The sequence below is a fragment of the Toxorhynchites rutilus genome, chromosome 1 (genome assembly GCF_029784135.1).
Source record: "Toxorhynchites rutilus septentrionalis strain SRP chromosome 1, ASM2978413v1, whole genome shotgun sequence".
NCBI lineage: Eukaryota > Metazoa > Arthropoda > Insecta > Diptera > Culicidae > Toxorhynchites > Toxorhynchites rutilus.
Window position 1 is genome coordinate 205,746,391 of NC_073744.1, and position 23,068 is coordinate 205,769,458.

General features: G+C 39.0%; 1 long non-coding RNA gene across 1 annotated transcript; it reads left to right on the forward strand.

Annotated features, from left to right (window-relative positions):
* Positions 1–9,015: 9,015 nt before the first annotated feature.
* On the forward strand, positions 9,016–9,742 carry LOC129775029 (uncharacterized). The gene is made up of 3 exons (XR_008742843.1): positions 9,016–9,110; positions 9,178–9,470; positions 9,537–9,742. It is a non-coding gene; the product is annotated as an uncharacterized LOC129775029 (long non-coding RNA).
* The last annotated feature ends 13,326 nt before the right edge of the window (positions 9,743–23,068 follow it).

A 23,068-nucleotide genomic window follows, 5' to 3' on the forward strand; every position in this document is an offset into this window, starting at 1 on the left:
CCAGGAGTACTCGTATGTGTCGCGCAGTGGCCTTCGCCCATTCGGGACTCAATTTACGAGCACGTTCGTTGCATAATAAACGATTCCAATCAATTTGACCGCCACTTCTTTCCGAATTGCGCTGGGAAGCGATAAAAAGTGTACCAGATTTTACGGGTTGCCACATTTCCTGCCCAGCCTTTGGGACAAAACAGGGGGGAGCATCGTTGACCGAATTTCCAGCCGATGAAAACAACGGAGATTTTCGCCAATTGAATTGTAACACTTTCAAGACTCAACCGACAATTGATGGCGTGAAAGGGAAGTGGCCCCCTTATTCGGATGTTAATCGAACTAAACACACATTTCGAATGCTTTTGCTGCTATGACCCGGAGAAGGTGAAAAGGGAAATTTAATTCGAATAAAACATCTCTTCCAATACCTGCCGGACCACCCGATGATGAGGCGGAAATTTCCAGAACAAAGCTGGTTTATTCGTTTGGCCCTTTGTTCTGGGGAGGAATTTCGGGCAAGAGCTTTTTCTAGTTTATGAAAACCCACGCATTTGTCGAGATCCAGTTGTCGATCCAACGTGTCTTACATAAACTCGATCCTTCGGCGTGCGATCGAAACTTGATTATTAATCTACACCAAGCGCAAGATCTATGTTATGGCCAGTAGCTCACTGAAAACGAGTTCAATTTGTAAACAATTCTTGGAATCGACGCGCGAAAAAACAATCGTACAAAACATGGCGCTATTACGAAAAAAAAACAAAACCACCACTTCTTTCTAACGGTATCCATTTTTTTTTTGTATTGTTCGCTTATTCGAATGGTCGTGTGCCGTGTCTCCATGTTTGTTATGATCGTGTTCGATCACGTTGAGCGCGCTTTCTCCTGGGTTGTTGTTTTTTGCTCGCAGTTCGGATGACATGATGTTCAGAAAAAAAAACAAATAACATATACAAAATTGGGGTGGAATGATTTGGGACCGGTCTCCGGTTTGCCATGCTCTCATGACAAATGTGTCCGGCAACCGAGATGGTTGGCATGGACTTTCGCAACATTGTATCGAATTGCGATCTCCGTATCACGGAATTCGGCTACATGTGGGTGGGGGGGATGCGTGATCAGGAAATAATTGCGGCGTGTTATATTATTTTCCAGCGATCTGTCGGAATCGCTCTCGTATCAGGTTTGAGTCCTAGTCCAGGATCCTAGGCTTGACCGGCGAACATAACACATTCAGAAGTAAAAACATAGAAAAATATAACGACTGTGAAACTACAGTCTTAAGATCATAGTAGGTCTTCTACTGATAGAGCACTACGAACGATCTTCCGAATCGCGGATGTCTGTCGACTTTTTATCGATGATCTGTACTGTTCTGCAAACATTAAACTAAAGTAATTAAGATTTAGGGGTTCATGAAGTTTGAGTCTCAAATTACTTAATACGCCCGGTTTACCATGTGGAATATTCCAGATGTGGTCAGCGCATGAGGTCACTCACGTAACACTCCGGAATATTCGATGTTTTGAAACGAACAACAACAACAGTGAAAATGTCCCGTTACGAGCAGGAATTCAAAGTATTTTTCACTCTAACCAAATGTTGCTCTATCTCAACTTTCGATTCTCGTGCGCGCGGTGCTGTCGTTCCCTTTCGTTCGGGAATTTTTAATCAAAACACCACCCCACACATAACGGTACCTGCCGTTTTGTTGTTTTCGTTCCATTTCATTTCTAGAAAAAGACAGAAAATAATCGATCAGTCGTCCACCTGGGATCGTTGATAAACATTACGGTGGAAACATTGCGTAACCTCATTGGCATCAAAACAAAGTGTGCCGCTGTTTGTGGCCAGGCGCTGGTCACCGTGTGCGGCAAAGTAGGCCGGTGCGTAGTGTGGCGTTATTCATCGGAATAAAGTGGGCGGCTCTTTTTTTTCTCAGCGATACGCGTGCGGCTCCATGAGCCCATCACATGCACGATTTCACGTGGGCCGAATGAAACGTGATCGATCTTTTGTGAATGGCTATTTCTATTTTTAAACTGCGCTTGTAAACAAGATAGAGAACTGAAGAAATCCGCCGCGAGTGCATTGATGCAAGTTGAATTCATGTGACACCTCGCGTAGCGGGTTTGTTGTTTGGAAAATATTTGCAACGTATTTAAAAACTGTGCAGGTATCTGGTATTTGCAAGAAATTTACAACCGACCTTATTCACAAATTGATGAATAGTAATTCGATTATTTATCGTCTGATAAATTGGCTTTCCAAACTTCCAAGAAGATGTTACAAAATCAATGTGCTTAAAGTGAGTATAAAATTTGGAATCTGCCGCTACATTTTTCATAGAAAAAATACAGTTAATGTACATCATGGCAAAAGTGGTCTCGTGTCGAAATAATGGTATAACAACTCTGTACAAAAAGTAGATGGGTCAGGGCCAAGGTGCACGAACGGAAGCTTGACGTAGGACTGTGATTGTTTATAGTCATTGTATTTGAATTGAGCAGGAAAGTTTTTTATTGTTCAGAAATCTGTAACTTTTACTCTTTTGAAACATCAAATGGAGGAAAAAACATCAAAACAGTTTCTTATATCAACTTATATCCTTCAAATGGGTAGGACGAGGTAGACTCCGGAATCACATTCTAACATGGCCACGAGGAACTGGACATACTCTGGGCCTTATTTCCGTATCCACGTACACTTACGTTCCCACTACGCTTACATCTCACTTCACTTTGTTGTACTCATTCCCGTTTCGTGAAGTGTAAAAATGAACTTCGTGTAGAAAATGGAGTTGATACCAAAATGACCCTGTGTTCATTTCCAATGTCGTTTCTAATGGCGCGTTTACATTCGGGAGATCTATAGCTATAGATAAATTTAATCACACGGAAATAGATGTAAACGGGTGAGAATATGTATGATACTCTTCTTCTAGGTATATATAACCACTATGTATAGGATAAATTCAGGCATATGTAAACGCTGGTGAATTTCTCACTGGTGAGAAATCACTAAAGTTGGATGCAGTTCTACTTCATGTGAATAAATTCACGGAAAATGTGAATATATTCAGTATATAAGTTCGCGCTAGTGTAAACGGTTGATGCGATTTCTATAAATCTCATCATATTTCTTCACCTGAATATATCACGAGATTATACCCACCGTAAAAGAAACGTCAGTTGTATTTTGTTTTGTTTATCCTCGAGTTGTGTCGATACACCCAGAAAATGGATTACTGAAAAACGCTTCCAGAACTTTTGTAATGCAAACAGTAGAATGTAAAAATTTTCTGTAAATATTACCAATCGTTTGTAATGCGGGCGCTACACGATTCGTCCAACGTTTCACTCGAATGTTGGACTCAAACATTTGACTCGATGAATCGACAAATGTTGTGACCAAGGCGCCTAGAAGTATATCCTAAGGTGAGGCCGTTTCATCACTAAGTTGGTTGGGGAGCGGTATATGAAAACAGTACGGAGGAAAGCAGAAGGGATTTTTGACGTAGGATTACGTCTTTCGGGAACATATTGGGGTACAAATTGAAAATCGAAAATCGAGCTCATCGTGAAAATTGTCCATTTTCAAACGCTTATTGCTCAGTCAATTCATGATGGATTGATTAAATTTTTGCGTCAATCGATTCCGGCACTCCATAACAATTTTTTATATTGAATAAAATAATATATATCATTAAACTTACTATCAAACAATTGAAAAATTTCAACCCCTATCCTAACGGAAATACCCACTTCTGATTGGTCGAAATTGACGACACATGCGGCGGTTCCCTAACAGAGACATCAAAACCAAGCTGCCTGGGGGAAATCAGCATTGCAAATACATGAAAGTAGGGGGAGCTTTTGCTCCCGCCGAAATGTGTTCCCTAACAGAGACATCAAAACCAAACTGCCTGATGGAAATCGACATTTAAAATATATGAAAGTCGGGGGCATTTTCATATTGCAAGTAAGGAGAGTGATACGATTAATTCTAGCAAATAAAATTTAAATTTGGAACTATAATGTTGGTTGCTTCGTGAAATTCCATATCAATGTCCGATTGTGCATTGTGAAAAATTTAGCACAATTGTAAGTGTAAAATTCTGTACGATAGCCGTTGTGTTAACCCTTCCCCGCACAACATCGAGTCTCACTCGTGGTGTACTTGCACATAGGGCATAGGGCACTAGAACAGAGCAGAGTAGTGAAATCAATTGATTTGTGACGTATTAAATAATACGGGAAGGGGTTAAAAATGACTTGATATATGAAACGATTTATCGTTTGGTTTAAGCTGTCTGTTATGTTGTGTTTATTTTCACCCAAGGAAAGTTTAACGGAAGAAATAGTGATTTCCCATATGCTCTACATATAGTATTGGGTGTTGTTAGTCCAATTAAAATTAGCATTGCGTTGAATAAACAATTCTCATTTTAAATATATTTTCGCTATATTAAAGTAACATGTTTTTACTGATGAGAAAAATTGATAATTGTGTTCGGTATTAATAATTATCTTATATTACAGTGGTGAAATTTTTTTCTTTATTTCATCCATACATATCACAAGAGGCTTCTCGTCTAGGATCACAGAGGGCGGTTCTCATCATGTCTCGTTCCACTTCGGTATCCTTTATCTGATACGCACCATCCAACGACTGTTTATCATCCTTCTGTCATGACCCGTTAAACACTGGTGGAATGAACAAACAATACCCAACAATCAAACAAAACGGCCCTTTTCAGGTCCACCAAATCATTATCAAAGAGTTTACGATGTAATTCTTCAAACATCCAAAATCAACAGATAACCTAACAAAATCCTACGTCGATTATGCGGTCGTGTCTCGGACACAACCCTCATGTGACTTTTTTTGCTTGAAGCGTGAAAGAGACAGACTGATCACGAGCGAGCTTGGGCACAAGCGTTTTGTGTTTTGTTTACAAACAAAACACAGTAGACTTCCAAGATGGCTGAAGAGTGGTTTTAGCAAGTTGGCCCACCTTAGGATATACTTCTAGGCGCCTTGGTTGTGACGAATGTGCTGCTACACGGTGAAGTGAATGTTCGATTCAATGCATCGGTCCAAACAATCGGTGAGTATTTGGATCGAATGTTTTGACGTAGGACTACGTCTTTCATTTCTATACCGGGGTGTAAAATCAAAGTTTCTAAAACGAAAGCGTTACGCCGGAGACCGAGATTTTGAGCGTTAATAGCTCCTAAATTACTGAACGAAATGGTATGATAAACACTTCATTTGAAAGATAAAATGTCTACGCGTTATATACTTATTACTTTTTCATCCAAAAACTTGTTTCAATAGCCTTAAAATTGCTTTCAAAACAGGCTATTGAAATCACCAATCGGTATATAAGCGAGCGCTGCTCGTAAACCCACTCAGTTATAATTGAACAGCGACTGGAGCATGTTGTCGCTGTTGTGATGAAGCTAACTTCGTTTATCATGAAAGCGCTGATGAACGGTGTTACCAAGAACCTGTTTGTACACCTTAGGCCAGAAGGGAATCCATCAGGAGGAGAGTGATGCCACGGTTCCGCTTGAAACATCGGAGCAGCCGCCACACACACATACACGCGCGGAACCCTCGTTGCTATCATCGTTGCTGAAAAATAATCTACCAGTTCCCCTGGGAATTGAAAAATACATTCATGCGAAAGAGTTTATTTTAATGTTTTCTATCCATACAACACTGCAACCAAATACATTTGGTTTTGTGATTTTTCAATCAATCGCAATTGACAGGAAAGCTTCTATTATTTTTCCCCATCAGTAGATAATTTTCGTATCCAATATTGGATGCATAACATGAAAAACGGAAAAATTTTCACATCGCCAAAATCATGTAATTTTCGAGTAATTATTGCTTCCTACTCATATAATGCTGCGACCAAATACATTTCGTTTTGGATTTTTCAATCAAGTGCAATCAAAGTAAGACCACGTCTTTCGGCAATTTATTAGAGGTGCAATGAATCTTGACGAATTCCCGCTCTACGCGCACTGACAAACGATGTTTACTCAACAATTTCTCAAATGAGAAATGTGTGTTGTGAGAAAGGATTAGCGAACGCAAAAACGACAAACGGGAGAAAGAAATGTTTGGAGGTTGAAGAAAATTGGCAGAAAACATCTTCATTTTATCTTTCGAATAATGTGATTCATACCACTTCATTTTACCAGAAAGAAATTATTATTGCCTAAAGGAGGAATCGAGTCCTCCGAGGAAATTACCCAGCGCAAATTAGAGTCGACTATCGATTGCGGCATTCGTACACAAATAATTTTATAATGCAGTTTCATCAAAGTGATTTCTTCGATATGGGGATATATTCACTACATCATGTCATATATTTCATATTCTTCATTATCAAATCCATATCCATGGCACTTATCGGTATCGAATTACCATCGACACAACGATTTTCGTTAAATGCTTCTTCAGTTCGGCCTGCAAAAAACTTTTCTGAACTCTTATCCATCAAATTTGGAGCCCTGAAAAGGGCCGTTGATTTTATGCTAAGCTAATAGCACGCTCTCTTCGGATACGATGGGCCAGCTGGATGTCCTTGGGCATGATGTGACGCGTTTTGCATGGATAGCACACAAATTGTTATTTTCGAATAGGCCTCCTGCAGCATCATAACCGCGGAACTTTGGAAGCGCAAGTCGGTGTTGAAGTCCTGAGCAATTCCACGAACCAATTGCTGCAAAGTTAGATTGCGGATCAGCAATTCGGTCGACTTCCGATAGCGACGAATTTCACGCAAAGTTCCCGGTCGATAGCGATGTGGTCACACTCCCCGCGGCTGGTGCACTTATCCGAGCTGCTTTCGTGGTGCCTTACCACCGAATGACTAACGAGCTGTGTGCTTGGTCCCACACAAACGAGTCCTCACGGTGCGAGAGTAGATTAAGAAATGAACGAAAGCAAAGGAAGCATCTTATTATAAGCCATAAAAGTCCAGAATGTAAACCCCACCCTCTTTATTATATAAGCTTACTGTATACTTACTTCGATGTTATTCGCTTCTCTCTCAGAATAAGCTACGAATATAATAAGGGTGGGGTTTACATTTTATACTTTTATGGTTTATAAAATGACGCTTCCTTTGCTTTCGTTCATTTCTTACTCTACTCTCGCACCGTGAGGACTCGTTTGTGTGGGACCAAGCACACAGCTCGTTAGTCATTCGGTGGTAAGGCACCACGAAAGCAGCTCGGATAAGTGCACCAGCCGCGGGGAGTGTGACCACATCGCTATCGACCGGGAACTTTGCGTGAAATTCGTCGCTATCGGAAGTCGACCGAATTGCTGATCCGCAATCTACCTTTGCAGCAATTGGTTCGTGGAATTGCTCAGGACTTCAACACCGACTTGCGCTTCCAAAGTTCCGCGGTTATGATGCTGCAGGAGGCCTATTCGAAAATAACAATTTGTGTGCTATCCACGCAAAGCGCGTCATATTATGCCCAAGGACATCCAGCTGGCCCATCGTATCCGAAGAGAGCGTGCTATTAGCTTAGCATAAAATCAACTGCCCTTTTCAGGGCTCCAAATTTGATGGATAAGAGTTCAGAAAAGTTTTTTACAGACCAAACTGAAAGGAATATTTTCGTTTGGACGCCATTCAGCATCGAGAAAATTTCGGAAAGATCTAATCGTTGCTGAAAAATAATCTGCCAGTTCCCCTGGGAATCGAAAAATACATTCATGTGAAAGAGTTTATTTTAATGTTTTCTATCCATGTAACACTGCGACCAAATATTTTTCAATCAAGTGATATTAACAGGTGGTTATCGAGTTAGCAATAACCACTGGAGGGCTGGAAAGAACTAATCATTGCTGAAAATTAATCTGCCAGTTCCCCTGGGAATCGAAAAATACATTCATGTGAAAGAGTTTATTTTAATGTTTTCTATCCATGTAACACTGGGACCAAATATTTTTCAATCAAATGCTACTAACAGGTGGTTATCGAATTAGTATTAACCACTGGTGGGCTTCGAGTATCGAGGAAAATCTGAAATGAATTAATCGTTGCTGAAAAATACTCTGCCAGTTCCCCTGGGAATTTGAAAAATACATTGATGCGAAATAGTTTATTCTAATGTTTTCTATCCATATAACACTGCAATCAAATACATTTGGTTTTGTGATTTTTCAATCAATCGCAATTAACAGAAAAGCTCCTGAAAATTATTCTTCCCCATCAGTAGGATAATTCCGTATCCAATATTGGATGCATAAAACCTTGTGCCTCCAACGTAACGCTCTCGTTTTCGAAGTCCCCGAAATATTCATTCATTCAGAATGAATTCAGATTCAACTTCAAACAAATGATCTCTAAATCAATGATAGTCCTACGTCACCCTTGCGGTTATACCATAGATATAACCCACTTCCTGTTTTTTGTTTTTATTTACCATCAAAAACGTTAGGAAACTGGATGATGATGCGAGTATTGAAATTGCTGCCATAGCAATTGTACTGATATCGGGATGTAAATTAAAAATGCTTGAAATCAACATTATTAAACTGCAATATTTTGCCGAATATTTTGAATTTTATGAATCAATTTCATAGTTCCTTCATCTAAAACTTGTAAACAAACCAATCTGTCAAAGATAGATTCGGACGAATTGTGTAGCGGTGTATCGGATGTAATCGAGTGTCGAATGAACGAATGACAAAAATCCTTTGACTCGCGTTGGAAGGTAATCCACAACAAACGGATTACTTTTCAACGAGAATATTCGACGCTCGACATTGGAGGCTCGTAATTCGTCCTACACGATGCGTCTAACCATCGAGCGCCCAATATTCGGGGGTGTTCGTAGCATCGTGTGGCGCCGGTTTAAAATGAATGTCAGATGCAATACACATCCCTACCAACGATGGATTCATTTTACTTCGCGGTATTAGTAACTTTTACGATTGTCATTACTCGCAACCACGAGGAAAATGTAAATATAACTTCATTAGCCTAATTACCAAGTTGTTAATTGAGTTGCACGGTACTACTTTCCAATATTTATTTCTTCACAGAAGAAGGTCGTATTCACTCAGATTCGGGACAGGTAAGTAATATTCGTGAAAATCAATTCAATTTATGTTCTTCAATTAATATTGATACATATTGGATAGCAATGATTTGTGCTCGTCTGCTGCGGGAGAATGCGGAGACATTACTTCAATAATAAGGAATCTGAGTACTTCGATACACAAAATCGAGCCCTGTCGAGTCCTAGTTCTGCCTTTATGCTGTTGGATTTGGTCAAGGACAACTTCATAAACGTTTTGCAGACGATTGTGATCGGTGGTTCAATCAATTGGATTAAGCCTCACTTAATTCCGCCTGGGTTTTGTCAGCTTCGTGATATCTCCCGAATGTGTTTGGCTGAGAAGTAATTACACGCTGGTCCTGGGAAATGATAATGGTGAGAATTGAGTAGTCTGTCGTAGCTATTTGTAGTAATAATTGCGTATTTTGTTCTCATTTGTAGCCATGGATCAGACCCAATCGATGCAGGATCAGATGTCGATAGTTTAGACAGCTCAATAAATGAATAAAGATACATACAAAAGCTCAATAAGTTTATAACAATATATGCATAAAGGTTGGGTTAACATAACATGTTTAGGGTATATGTTAAACCAACGTTGAACCGACTGCTTATACTGGGTTATACTGGCCGATTTGACATTTGTTTACCATTGTTATCGCGTAATATGTTTACTAAGTATTGGTAATAAATTTACTGAGTATTGGTAACATTTACCAAAAAGCTCGTCATATATACCAACTTTTTAGGAGAGTGTATGATCGGCGATTATAATGAACTCGGGGAATCGCTGTTTATACAAAAAAGAGCGTGAAGTGTAAACCAGAATAACATCGGTGGATGAACTCGGTGTATTGATAATGAATTCTACCAAATGTTTACAGTGGCGTGTATTCCGGAATAACGTTGTACTCACTACACATTGTTTTCACGTGTAGTGTATTCGGGAATAAGGCTCTCTATTTGATTTTTTTATATCGACAATCCAAGTACCTAACTTCCGTTTCGAATCGTTTACCTTCTTCGTGTTCCGTGTTCGTTGCCTAGGTCTTTGCCGATTAATCCGTTCCGTATTTCTAAATTCGTTGTTCGTGGTGAGGATGAGTTTCGGTATGCTACCTTACCAGGGTCGCGATACCTACATCCTGCTGATGGGGCTGCCATCTTAGGTGTAGCTGGCGGGATTCAGCATTTCATTCTCAGCCGCTCGATCCGAAACAGACGCTGTTTGTGTCGCTCCTCCTGGAGATCAGACGCACCGGTTTTTTTGGGCTGAGACTCTTATGGCGGCGTCAACTCGCCTTTTAGGAGTAGTTAGGGGAGATTGTGTAGAGCCCACTACGAATCTCCCGGCACTGACTAAATCCTGCTGCTTGTTTGAGGGTACTTATTCATTGTATCCGCATCTACCCTCCATATTTGGAGGCCGTTTCGCTATCCACAACCTGCAACCCGTCCGATTCATTCCAACTAGGCTGTGCATAATGAAACTCACATTGAACAATGCAAAAAGCGTATTGGTCCATGTGATGTTATCACTAAGGCACCCATATTGAACCCTGTGAGAATCACTATGACACTCGTGAGCTGAAAACTGGCAAGGCCGCTGGGAAGGATGGTATCCCGGCCGAACTTCCAAAAGCGGATAGCGAGCGGCTGTACGATGCGATACACCAAATCATATTGGATGAACAAATGCCGAACGACTGGTTGGAAGTAGGATTGGACGATCTCGGATCGATTCTTAGAAGATTGATCTTTTCCATTCCGATTTCCGATTTTTTGGTTCGATCTATTGTACTCGAGAGAATCGAGAAAATTAATTTTTTTGCCTTCGATCTTTTTGTAGATTTGTTTTTCAGTATCAGTACATCGATTTTTTTATCTCCCCAAAGGCCAACTAACATTTTTTTTTAAACATAAATGTCCAAATCGCTTCTTCTACTATTTATTTCTGTACAAATGCTGACAAAGACAGAACTACCGACAGCTACTGAGGGGTTGTACCAGTTGCGCAAAGGATCACTGAACTTGATGTTGACACCAATTACAGGCGAAAGGTTGTTTTTAAGAACTGTCGTCAAAATTAAAAATCGGCTTCGACTCAATGACAGATGTATGGTACGATTGGTTTTGATGGGATCAGTGTAAGCTGACAGTTCGTTCTCAAACAGTTCACTCGCAAACAGTTCTTTCAGAATCAGTTCGTGGGGCGAACTACCGTTCTTCAAAAAAGAACGACCGTTCGTTCACTCTTTTTGGCAAACTTGTTCTTTCGTACCGTTCGTGAACGGTTTGCCCATCACTAGTACATATATGTCAGAGGTATATTTGTGCAAATCGGTTGCGTAACTTATGAGCCACGCTGTAGATCTTTTCAAAATGAAAACTCGTCGGCCATTGCTGATATTCGTGTAACAGTGATCTTGAAGCCCCCGCAGACTGCAGACTTTTATCGTTCAATAGTTTGATCGGTGTCCTGATCAATACGGAGAGGTATGCATACGCGCACATTGCATTGGTTCAGTTGAATCGGTCTTTGGACAAGCCTAAACCGTACAAAACTATCGACCGATGAAAAGTCTGTCAACGAAATAAAAACTCGTTGACTGCTGCCGCCGTTGTTGCCGCTGACGCTGCTACCGCTGAATGCTAGAACGATGTCCTTAGCATATGAGCTCTGCTTCGCGATTAGAAAATGAAAATGTGTTCGGAAAGCAACTGCTAAATTTATTTGATTTGACTGGCGATAGAATCACAAGCAGAATGGCTTACGATCCAATGTTTTGCTTGTTCTCAAATTATATTCCACTGTTACTTTGGTTGCTTCTTTTTGTCGTAACCATTTGAGAAGTACGAATTGGACCAATCACAACGTGGCACATGATGCGTTGGACAATACATAACATATCATAACTTTTCAATAGTCAAAATCAAGAAAAATTGTAAGGGGTTGTATCTAGAACACGACCGCATATTTTCGACGTAGAACTACCCAATTATGTTATGCAATCCACCTTTTTACCGCTTCGAATATTATTTTAAAATATATCGAAATTTTTGTAACAGATTATGTTCTTCGTTACAAGTAAATTTCATGAACGTCCTTTCACGTTTGATATGATGCCTAGGACTACCAAAATATGTGAACGGAAAAATTATCAAACGATCATTCTATTTTTTATTTCCCTCTGAAATTATTGCACATCTCATGTTTACGTAGTTTTCGAACCGCGAAAGTTCATTCACCTCTAGTATCTGAAATAACGATTTTCCTAGGCTCCTCAGTTTAAAAGTACGTTTAAGGGAAACATATTCCGGTATGTACAACGCAAGCGAGTACAAAAGTACTCAACACCAAAAAATATCTCCGACTTGCATGTATTACCAACGCGGATTCCCCCAGACGCATTCATTTTGAAGTCCGTGTTAGGGAAACACAGCTTAGAGGGACAAAAATACCCCCGACTTGCATGTATATTAGCAAAGCGAATCTCCACAGGTACATCGATTTTGAAGTCTGTGTTGGAGAAACCGTAAACCGGACCAATGAAAACTTGGCAGTGAGGGCGTTTAGATATCGCTTGACATTTTACAGTTATTCAATTGTTCATCTCGTGAAAAATAACATTTTATTAATTGACACGGAGATATATTTCCTGTCAATTGATGCAAACATCTTTCCGATCTATTGAGAAAAGTTCGAGTTATAAGCATTCGAAATACGGGCAGGGTTAGCACACAAATCGGCAGAACAAATATATGGAAAAAATGAAATTCATCCAGTTTTCATGAATTTGAACCGTTTAGCGATTAGCGAATTGTAATCTATCTATCTATCTATATATATATAAATGGAGTGATGTCTGTCTGTCTGATTCTTATAGACTTGGAAACTACTGAACCGATCGACATGAAAATTGGTATGTAGGGGTTTTTATTAATCAATCAAACGAAACCAAAGTTGGCATGTGAAAGTTTTAGGGTGCAATAAATGTTTCTATGGTGATAAGATACTCCTTCCCCCTCTCTTAGAGGGTGCTGCCATACAAATGAAACACAATTTTTTGCATTACTCGGAAATTAATCAATCAAACGAAACCAAAGTTGGCATGTGAAAGTTTTAGGGTGCAATAAATGTTTCTATGATGGTTAGACAGTCCTTCCCCCACTCAAAGGGGGGGCTGCCATACAAATGAAACACAAATTTCTGCATTACTCGAGAATTAATCAAGCAAATGAAACCAAATTTGGCATGTGGAGGTTTTAGGATGCAATAAATGTTTCTATGGTGTTAAGATACTCCTTCCCCCTCTCTTAGAGGGGGCTGCCGTACAAATGAAACACAAATTTTTGCATTACCCGAGAATTAATCAAGCAAATTAAACCAAATTAGGCATATGGAAACTTTAGGGTGCAATGAATGTTTCTATGGTGGTTAGATACCCCTCCCCCCTCTCTTAGAGGTGGCTGCCATACAAATAAAACACAAATTTCTGCATTACTCGAGAATTAATCAAGTAAATGGGCGGGACGAAGTTTGCCGGGTCAGCTAGTGTATAATATATCAAACAAATCTTAGAGTATTTCCGATTCGATTGGTATACAAATCATGAGAATCCGTTCACAGTGAAAATAGTTATTAACCTTAACTTTATTTCATAAAAACGTGACCTGTTTTCTGATTTGGCACCCTTCCTGAAAGACGTAGTTCTACGTCAAAAAATGTATTAATTTTCGATAGATGCGTAGAAATATATTCTAACAATTGATGCAAACATCTTTGCGAACTATGAATAAATGCTCAAGTTATAAGCATTCAAAATCATTTTTTCCTACATGTTCAGTGTATGGATTTTCAATTCGCATCATTTTTCCAAATTTTTTTCATGATCATTTCAAATTTGCATCAGTTTTCCAATAAAACACTTTGTGATGATGTTTGTCAAAAAAATAGACTTATGCCAAAATACGACCATACAGAGCTTTCAAGTACTGATACTGATTATGCAAACGCTCTTAAAAAAATCTAAAATTATATTCCCACTGAAAAAATTGACAAACTGAATTCAGAAAGGAACGGGATAGCGAATACAGCAATTTTCGTTGAAAAACGCACTTTTTCGTACCCATTTACTCCCAAAGCCGCATGCTGTCGTTTTCTTGAATGAATAACGGGCGAACACGAAATTATTGCGACACATTCAACAGGGCATAACTTTTTTACCATTGGGTAAAAATCAACCAAATTTCGCACACTTTCTTATTGATGTGTATTGTCTACATGCTGTCAAACTCGAAGTCGTGTTTTTCGATTCAACGAAAATGGAGGTGAACCAACGCGAGTCGAGAGAACAAATTCTTTCCAAACACCTGGAATTTCCTGACCAGTCGCACCGGCAGTTGGGAAAAATGTTGAACATTCACCATTCAACCGTGTCCAGAGTGTTGAAACGGTTCCAGGAGCGGTTGACGTTGGACCACGGCAAAGGAGCTGGAAGAAAACCGGGACCGGAGAACAAAAAGACGGAGGGAAAGGTGAAGCGGATGATTAAAGCAAATCCCAACGTCTCAAGCCGTGATTTGGCTGAAAAGATCGGCATGTCGCAGAGCTACGTCCAGAATGCAAAGAAGAGAGCTGGACTACATACATACAAGGTACAGAACTTCCCAAACCGCTATGAGCGGCACAATCGACGGCTAAAACTCGGGCACGGAAGCTCTACGAGAAGATGCTGACAAAATATGGCTGCTGTGTGATGGACGACGAAACGTATATAAAAGCAAATTCCGGGGTTGGAGTTTTTCACCGACAAGAGCAAGTTCGATGTGGACGACAAATTTAAGAAGAATAAAATGTCGAAGTTCGCCTCCAAATATCTCGTTTGGCAGGCAATCTGCTCTTGCGGACTGAGGAGTGAGCCTTTCGTGACAAAGGGCACAGTAAATGGCGAGATCTACAAATCTGAGTGCCTCGAGAAGCGCCTTTTGCCGTCCTTGCAGCAGCACGACGAAGCTCCGCTATTTTGGCCAGATTTGGCATCGTGCCACTATTCTAAAAGTGTCCTGGAGTGGTATGAGGCCAATTCTGTTCGTTTTGTTCCAAAGGATATGAACCCGCCAAACTGTCCGGAGCTGCGCCCGGTGGAACAGTACTGGGCAATAATGGAGCGAGAACTTCGGAAGAGCAAGAAGACAGTCAAAGACGAGAAGGACATGTTAAGAAAATGGAAAAAAAAACTGAGAAACTGGTACCGGATGACACTGTAAAGATTTTGATGGAGGGCATCGAGCGAAAATGCGTTCAATTTTACACTCAAGGCTCCATCGATTAACTTTTCTTTTGATTTTTGAAGTAAACATATGTATAAAACTACCCTAAAATTTTGGTTCGATTCTAAACATTATAAGAAAATTGGCATGACATTTTCGGTGTCGCAATAATTTCGTGTTCGCCCTTTACGACCGTTGACCGCCATTCCAAAAATAAAAACAGGAAGTGGGTTATATCTATGGTATAACCGCAAGGGTGACGTAGGACTATCGTTGATTTAGAGATCATTTGTATGAAGTTGAATCTGAATTCATTCTGAATGAATGAATATTTGGAGAACTTCGAAAACGAGAGTGTTACGTTGGAGGCACAAGGTTTTATGCATCCAATATTGGATACGGAAATATACTACTGATGGGGAAGAATAATCTTCAGAAGCTATCCTGTTGATTGCGATTGATTGAAAAATCACAAAACACATTTTCCTCGATACTGGAAGCCCACCAGTGGTTAATGCTAACTCGATAACCATCTGTTAATAGCACTTGATTGAAACATATTTGGTCACAGTGTTACATGGATAGAAAACATTCAAATAAACTCTTTCACATGAATGTATTTTTAAATTCCTAGAGGAACTGGCAGATTATTTTCCGGATTTTTCTCGATCCAAACGGAAAGAATTCCGTGCGTGTATGTGTGTGTGTGTGTGTGTAGCGGCTGCTTCGAGATCTTCCCGGGGAACCGTTTGTAGCATCACTCTCCTCCTGATGGATTCCCTTCTGGCCTAAGGTGCACAAACAGGCTCTTGGTGACACCGTTCATCCGCGCTTTCATGATAAATGAAGAGCTTCACCACAACAGCGACAACATGCTCCAATCGCTGTTCAATTAGAACTGAGTGGATTTCCGAGCGGCGCTCGCTTATATACCGATTGGTGATTTCAATAGCCTATTTTGAAAGCAAATTTAAGACTATTGAAACAAGTTTTTGGATCAGAAAGTAACAAGTATAGAACGCGTAGACATTTTATCTTTCGAATGAAGTGTTTATCATACCATTTCGTTGTTTAGGAGCTATTAACACTCAAAATCTCGGTCTCCGGCGTAACGCTTTCGTTTTCGAAACTTTGATTTTACACCCCGGTATAGAAATGAAAGACGTAGTCCTACGTCAAAACAAAACAAAAACAACAGCCCCACGATACTGGCGTGCACCGGGAAAATAGTCAAAGTGCGTAAAAAGTTATCGCGATGCCTCGAGCCGCGTTTGGACCAACCAGAGAGCCAAAACACAACATTGAACTTGAAACAAACCCTCACTGCTTCTGTCCCGTATGCGACGGGTTAGACCATGTGTCCCACCACCAGCAGCAGCAGCAACAGCATACGCGTGTTTCGACCATGCGGTGAGGTGTGTGGCTTGCGTAAGACAGCACACGCCACGCGCAAAAAACAAAAAAAAAAAACGATAAATAATTTCCGCTTCGTAGCGGGTTGGTTGCTGGTTCGCTGCTGTAGCGAAAGTTACATCTCGGTCAGCGCAGGAACTAAATACACGAAGAAAGTTCTAGCGAGAAGTTACCCATTCCACGGGTAAGTGGAGTGACCGGTTTGGTTTAGTTGTTTGGCTTGGTGGACGAGAAAATGGGGCCGACGCTGGAAGAAAGTGAGAGGGAGTTGAAGCATACACGGGTGGAGTTTGTTTGCTGAAAAGAAAAGTACCGTACGATTCGGTTGTTGTTCTGTTTTTTTTTCGTACATTCTCACAATGCTTTTGAGCTCTCGCGCAGTTTGTCCAGCATGCGCGCTGAAGTACGCAGAGTGCGCAGAAAACGATCGTATCGCGTATGTACGCGAAACTCTACGATCGACCGAAGTGGTGCCTCTCCGTGCCTGAGGGTGTGTGTGTGAGTATTAGGGAGGCGTTATTTTGCTTGTTCGCTATTTATGCTTTCTTTTGAATATTTTTTTTCGTCTAAACTCCCACTTATTGAACTTTGTGGGGTGTTAATCAGAGGAAAATAATGCTGACATTGCCCTGATCATAAATCATTACAGTGCGAAAGTAAAATGGGTTACTGACGATTCGAGGTACCGTATCATACATCGACAGTTTTATTTCGGTTAGCGTATTTTACACGTCGAGATTATTTACCAAAAATTTGTTTATGGTCAAATTTATTGCACTTTGAATGCGATTTTATCTACAAAGATCAAAGTTAGATCACGGTGCTTTCTGAGACCAAATTCATATACAGTAGAACTCCGATTATCTGCGAAATAGTTTGGCAAAGTCACTGCGCATAACGAAAATCGCGGATAACGCAAAAAAGGACTACAAATGAAGTGCAAACGTGAAAAAAATGATAGTTTTCAGCAAATCAACTCCAGTTCTTTTCAGAATTCTTTTTTTTCAAAGCGGAAGAGGTTATCAAATACAGGTCGGAATCGATTATCCGGAGTATTGATTTTTTTTTCACTCCGGATAATCGAGTCAAAAAAAAAAATTTTTTTATTCGTTTTTTTTTTGCATGTATTTTTTGTTTTTTGAATATAAAAGAGGAATAGAAAAGTCAGAAAACACCTTTCTCACATGAAAAAAATAAATTTATCCAGATTCTCTCAGGAGGTGATAGGCGATCATATTTGATGAAAAAAAATCCTTCTACGCATATGTACGAATTTCAACAATGACAGAGTTAAAGAACTTTTTTCTGTTTCGGACTCTGTTGCCTCAAACTGGCTCTACATTAAAAAGTACACTACGGAAGACAACTCTGTTGCCTTCATTTGAAGGATGAGAAAATTTAGTAGAGGATATAGTAGTGGAATATCTAAATTAGTGTATTTTAATAACATTTTGGAAGTGAAAAACTTAAAAGTTAATAATTTTTAGTGTGTTATTATTACTTCTATCCTGAAAATTATACCAATTGGATTGTTCCTATTAATTAAATTGAAGCTCTCAAACCGCTCTTCAATTTGTTCTTTGACACCCAAATTATATCTTTCTTAATTTGGCTGCAATATCGATATGAAGAATTCCTGGTAAAAAAAATCAAGCAAAATCTCCAAAAATCACTATTTTTACCCCACTGTACATGTAATAGCCACTCAAATTTCACTTTAACGTTGAAAAGTTTCATTTCTTCTTGAAAAAGTCATACTTGAAATATAAAAAAATATATTTTTTTTCCAAACTGTATATACAGTCAACTCTCCCTTACTCGATGTTCTGTAACTCGATATTTTCCCTAACTCGATGAATTTCATGGCACCTTTGATTTTACATGCATTCTTCTCTCCCTAACTCGATACCTCCCTTACTCGATGCCTCTCTTACTCGATGGGCTTTGTTTCATTTTTCCCTGGATTTTTACCTCGCTAACTCGATTGATTTTCGCGTACTTGTTTTTGTGCGTTTCTAGCTGTCATTTCAATTGCTCTTGAAAGTGAAGACGAAGTGTTCGTATTATCAAGGATTTTTTTTTTCAAGTATGGAAAACCAGGTAAAACCTTTCAAGCGAACGATTAAAAAGCTAACCATAGCGCAACGTTTGAGCATCATCGAGCAGGTCGAAAAGTATGGGCGAAAGGTGTCTGAAGTTGCAAAAGATTTCAGTATTGCACAAAGTACGGTGTCAACACTATTCAAGCAAAAGGAAAAATGGCATCGGATGGGAAAATTGAATGTGGACAAAAAGCGTATAAGGTTGGTTGGGAACGAGAAGCTGGAACGGTCAATGGAAATTTTTGTCAATCAAGCCAGAAAGAAAAATTTACCTCTCTCAGGTTCTATTCTTCGGGAGAAGGCTTGCGAATTTGCCCAGAAACTGGGAATTCCCAATTTTAAAGGAAGTTCTGGATGGCTAAGTAAATTTTTAAAACGGCAAAAGATGACATTTCGGAAGCTATGTGGCGAGAGTGCCAGTGTAGATCTCAGTGTGACGGACAACTGGATTTCGCAAACCCTACCCAGTATAATCGCCGAGTATGATGCACGTGATATCTACAATGCAGACGAAACAGGACTTTTCTACAAATGTTTGCCAGACAAAACATTTGCATTTCGATCAGAAACTTGCCACGGAGGAAAATTTTCGAAACAACGTCTGACAGTCATGTGTGCAACCAACATGGACGGAAGGGATAAACTACCATTGCTGGTCATTGGAAAGAGTCAAAACCCACGGTGTTTCAAAAAGAAGAAATCATTACCAGTGATATACGAGAGTAACACCAAGGCCTGGATGACCTCTATTCTTTTTGAGAAATGGATTATGCAACTTGACGAAAGATTTTCCAAAGAAAATAGAAAGGTATTGATTCGGGAATTATGTGTAATGGGAATGTATCATACTTATATCTCTTTCTCCTCAAAGGTGGTCATGTTCGTTGAAAATTGTACAGCGCACCCAAAATCTCTCCAACCAAAGCTTAAATCGATAAATTTGCAGTTTTTTCCACCAAACTCTACTCTACTTCAGCCGCTGGACTTGGGCATAATCAAGAACCTGAAACAGTACTATCGCCATGAATTAGTAAAACAAAGACTGAAAAAAAACAATGACTGATACCGATATACTGGAAAGTGTTGAAGAAGCTGAAAAAACGTTGAAAATAGTAGTCCTATGGAGTTAGAGGAGGTTCAGGAACTTTCAGCTGATTGTTTTGAAATTACACCTTCGAACGTTAAATCGAACCTAAAGAATATGTCCGAAATATTGCAATCAACTGAAAATGTTCCCGTGAAACTATTTGAACATTTCTTTGCGATTGAACAGTTCCTGCGTGATCGTTACAATTTAGTTTGAATTACATACATAATTAATATTTTCTTTGTTAACCTAGTTCCTTTTCCATTTCCAATTCCATTTTACAATAAAATTGGCTTACTAAACAAACATCCTATGTATTTTAAATTTATATTAAAATTTGAGAAAAGAATGTATAATAGTACTTGCGCATTAGTAAGGTAAATGTACTAATGCACAAAAACAAATCAATTATAGTAATATCCTGTATACGCAATGGTACCAATTATAGTAAACCCCATGTACCATAATTGGTTTATTCTTAATTGGGTCATATTTTTAAGCCCTAATATTGGGACACTTACCCTAACATCATATATTTGCAATTTGTGGCATAAAAAAATATGAAAAAATGTTCTGTATCTCGATACCTCCCTAACTCGATGGTCCCTTGGATATCGAGTTAGGGAGAGTTGACTGTAATCGAATCACATATAATCGAGTCTGTATATAATCGAGTCTGACCTGTATCAAATGAAAGTGATAGACTAGTAGAACACAGTTATTTATTAAAAATGCAAATCCAAAATGGCCGCCACCACAAAGTGGCGCCAAATATATATAATCTTTTTTCAAAACCACATCAATATGGGTATCAAATGAAAGTGCTCGACTAGTAGAACATAGCAAATCTTGAAAAATTCAAATCCAAGATGGCCACAGTCCGCAAAAAACTGATTACTTTTTGATCATTCAGCTTGCCCTGTTATGTATGTATGTTAGGATTGCCCCACATTAATTGAAATTTGACCCCGTTCCTGATCACTGGTTGTTCTGAAATTTGGAACATACCTTTAATTATACTGCCATTATAAAACTGCTTGAAAATTCAATTTGGCTGCCCCTAAAAAATGGCTGAATAGCTTGACTTGGAGAATAGACTACATTATGAACAACATAAATTCGAAAATGTAACCACCACTAAATAGTCGACTATGTATTTTTTGCATTCCCCTCAATACAGGGAAACTTCGATATAGCGTACCCTCGTTATAACGTACACATTTTCAAAGTCAAAAGGAATAATTTTTGGAATAGTATTTTTCTGAAAGAACAATGAATTATCTATATTTTGATACTAAAGCTTGGTTTGTATTTTTAACCAATCCCGAAGTACAACTGTTTTGTGATTCCGGATTCTAAATGAATCAAATTTTAATCAACAGTACGAAGAGAAACATCATGAGAAAGGTTGGCTTCGTCTTCTAGTTGAATTTATCCATTAACCTTACTCAAACAGCAACACAATAAAGTAATATAAGCTACGTTTCTGAGTTCTTTATTATGTTTCGATATAACGTACAATTTGATACAACGTACAATTTTGAAAGTAAAATGTACGTTATATCGAAGTTACCATGTATTGTTATCAAATAAAATGATTTGACTAATAGAATACAGTAAATAATTAAAATATTCCGAAGAAAGTTAGGTAAGAAATGAAAACTTAAAAAAAGTTGAACGGTTTTATTGTAGAGATACCATTGTAGTATGCTAATGGTACAGATAATTCATTAAAAACTAGAAAATAAAATAAATAAAACAACTTTTGAGGTTATACGGATTTAAAAAAAAGCTAGAAAATAATTAGACAAGTAACAGTTAGTACTTATCACACCCGTTTCTTCATTTATGTTTGTGTTGTTGATAATGTAGTGTATTCTCCAAGTCAAGCCATTCAGCCATTTTTTAGCGGCGGCCAAATTGAATTTTTCATGATCATGGAATATTCAGATCAATCAGTGATCAGGAACAGGGTCATATTTCAATTAATGTGGGGTAATCCTAGGAACACTCAAACATACATACAAACAGGGCAAGCTGAATGAAACCATTAAAAAGTAATCAGTTATTTGGGAACTGTGGCCATCTTGGATTTGTATTTTTCATGATCTACTGTGTTCTACTAGTCAAGCTCTTTCATTTGATACCCATATTGATGGGGTTGTGAAAAAATATATATGGCGCCATCTTGTGGTGGCGTCCGTCTTGGATTTGCATTTTTCATAAATAACTGTATTCTACTAGTCAAGCCCTTTAATTTGATACCCATATTGATGGGGTTCTGAGAAAATATGTAATCCACCATTTTGTTGTGGCCGCCATCTTGGATTTGCATTTTCTATAAATAACTGTGTTCTACTAGTCAAGCTCTTTCATTTGATACCCATATTGATAGGGTTGTGAAAAAATATATATGGCGCCATCTTGTGATGGCGGCCATCTTGGATTTGCATTTTTCATAAACAACTGTATACTACTAGTCAACCCCTTTCATTTGATACCCATATTGGCTATGCCATATAGAATTATTATACAAATTATCCAAAATTTCCGAAAATCAAAAATAAAAAACTCCGGATAATCGAATCCCGGATAATCGAGTCTCCGGATAATCGAGTCCGACCTGTACTGCGATCAAATACATTCTTGGGGGTCTTCGTAGCCACTTGGTTACCCGTTCGCTTACCAAGCGATCGATCGTGAGTTCAAACTCAGGGCCCTCAATTGACCATCTTTGTGTTGTTATAGAATAACTACGTCCATGCAACCATCATCAGCGATGGAAATCGATCCACGGTCGAAATAAGATCGATTCATTCATACAACTGCTCTGCTCTGCAAGACACATCGGGCTGCTGTTCTATAAATAACCCAACAATGATCAATATCAACTGTCTCCGCTGTCCGGTCTGCTAAACAATGGAAGAACAGAAAGAATACCCTTACGCCTAAATCGCTACTACTGTGTAATTTACCATAATGTAATGGAACAGAAAACTTAACGCCTAAATGGCTACTACTACCTACTGTGTAATTTACAATTTATAGAAACATAAACATATGTACATGTACACGATTAAAACCCGGCTCTGTTACAG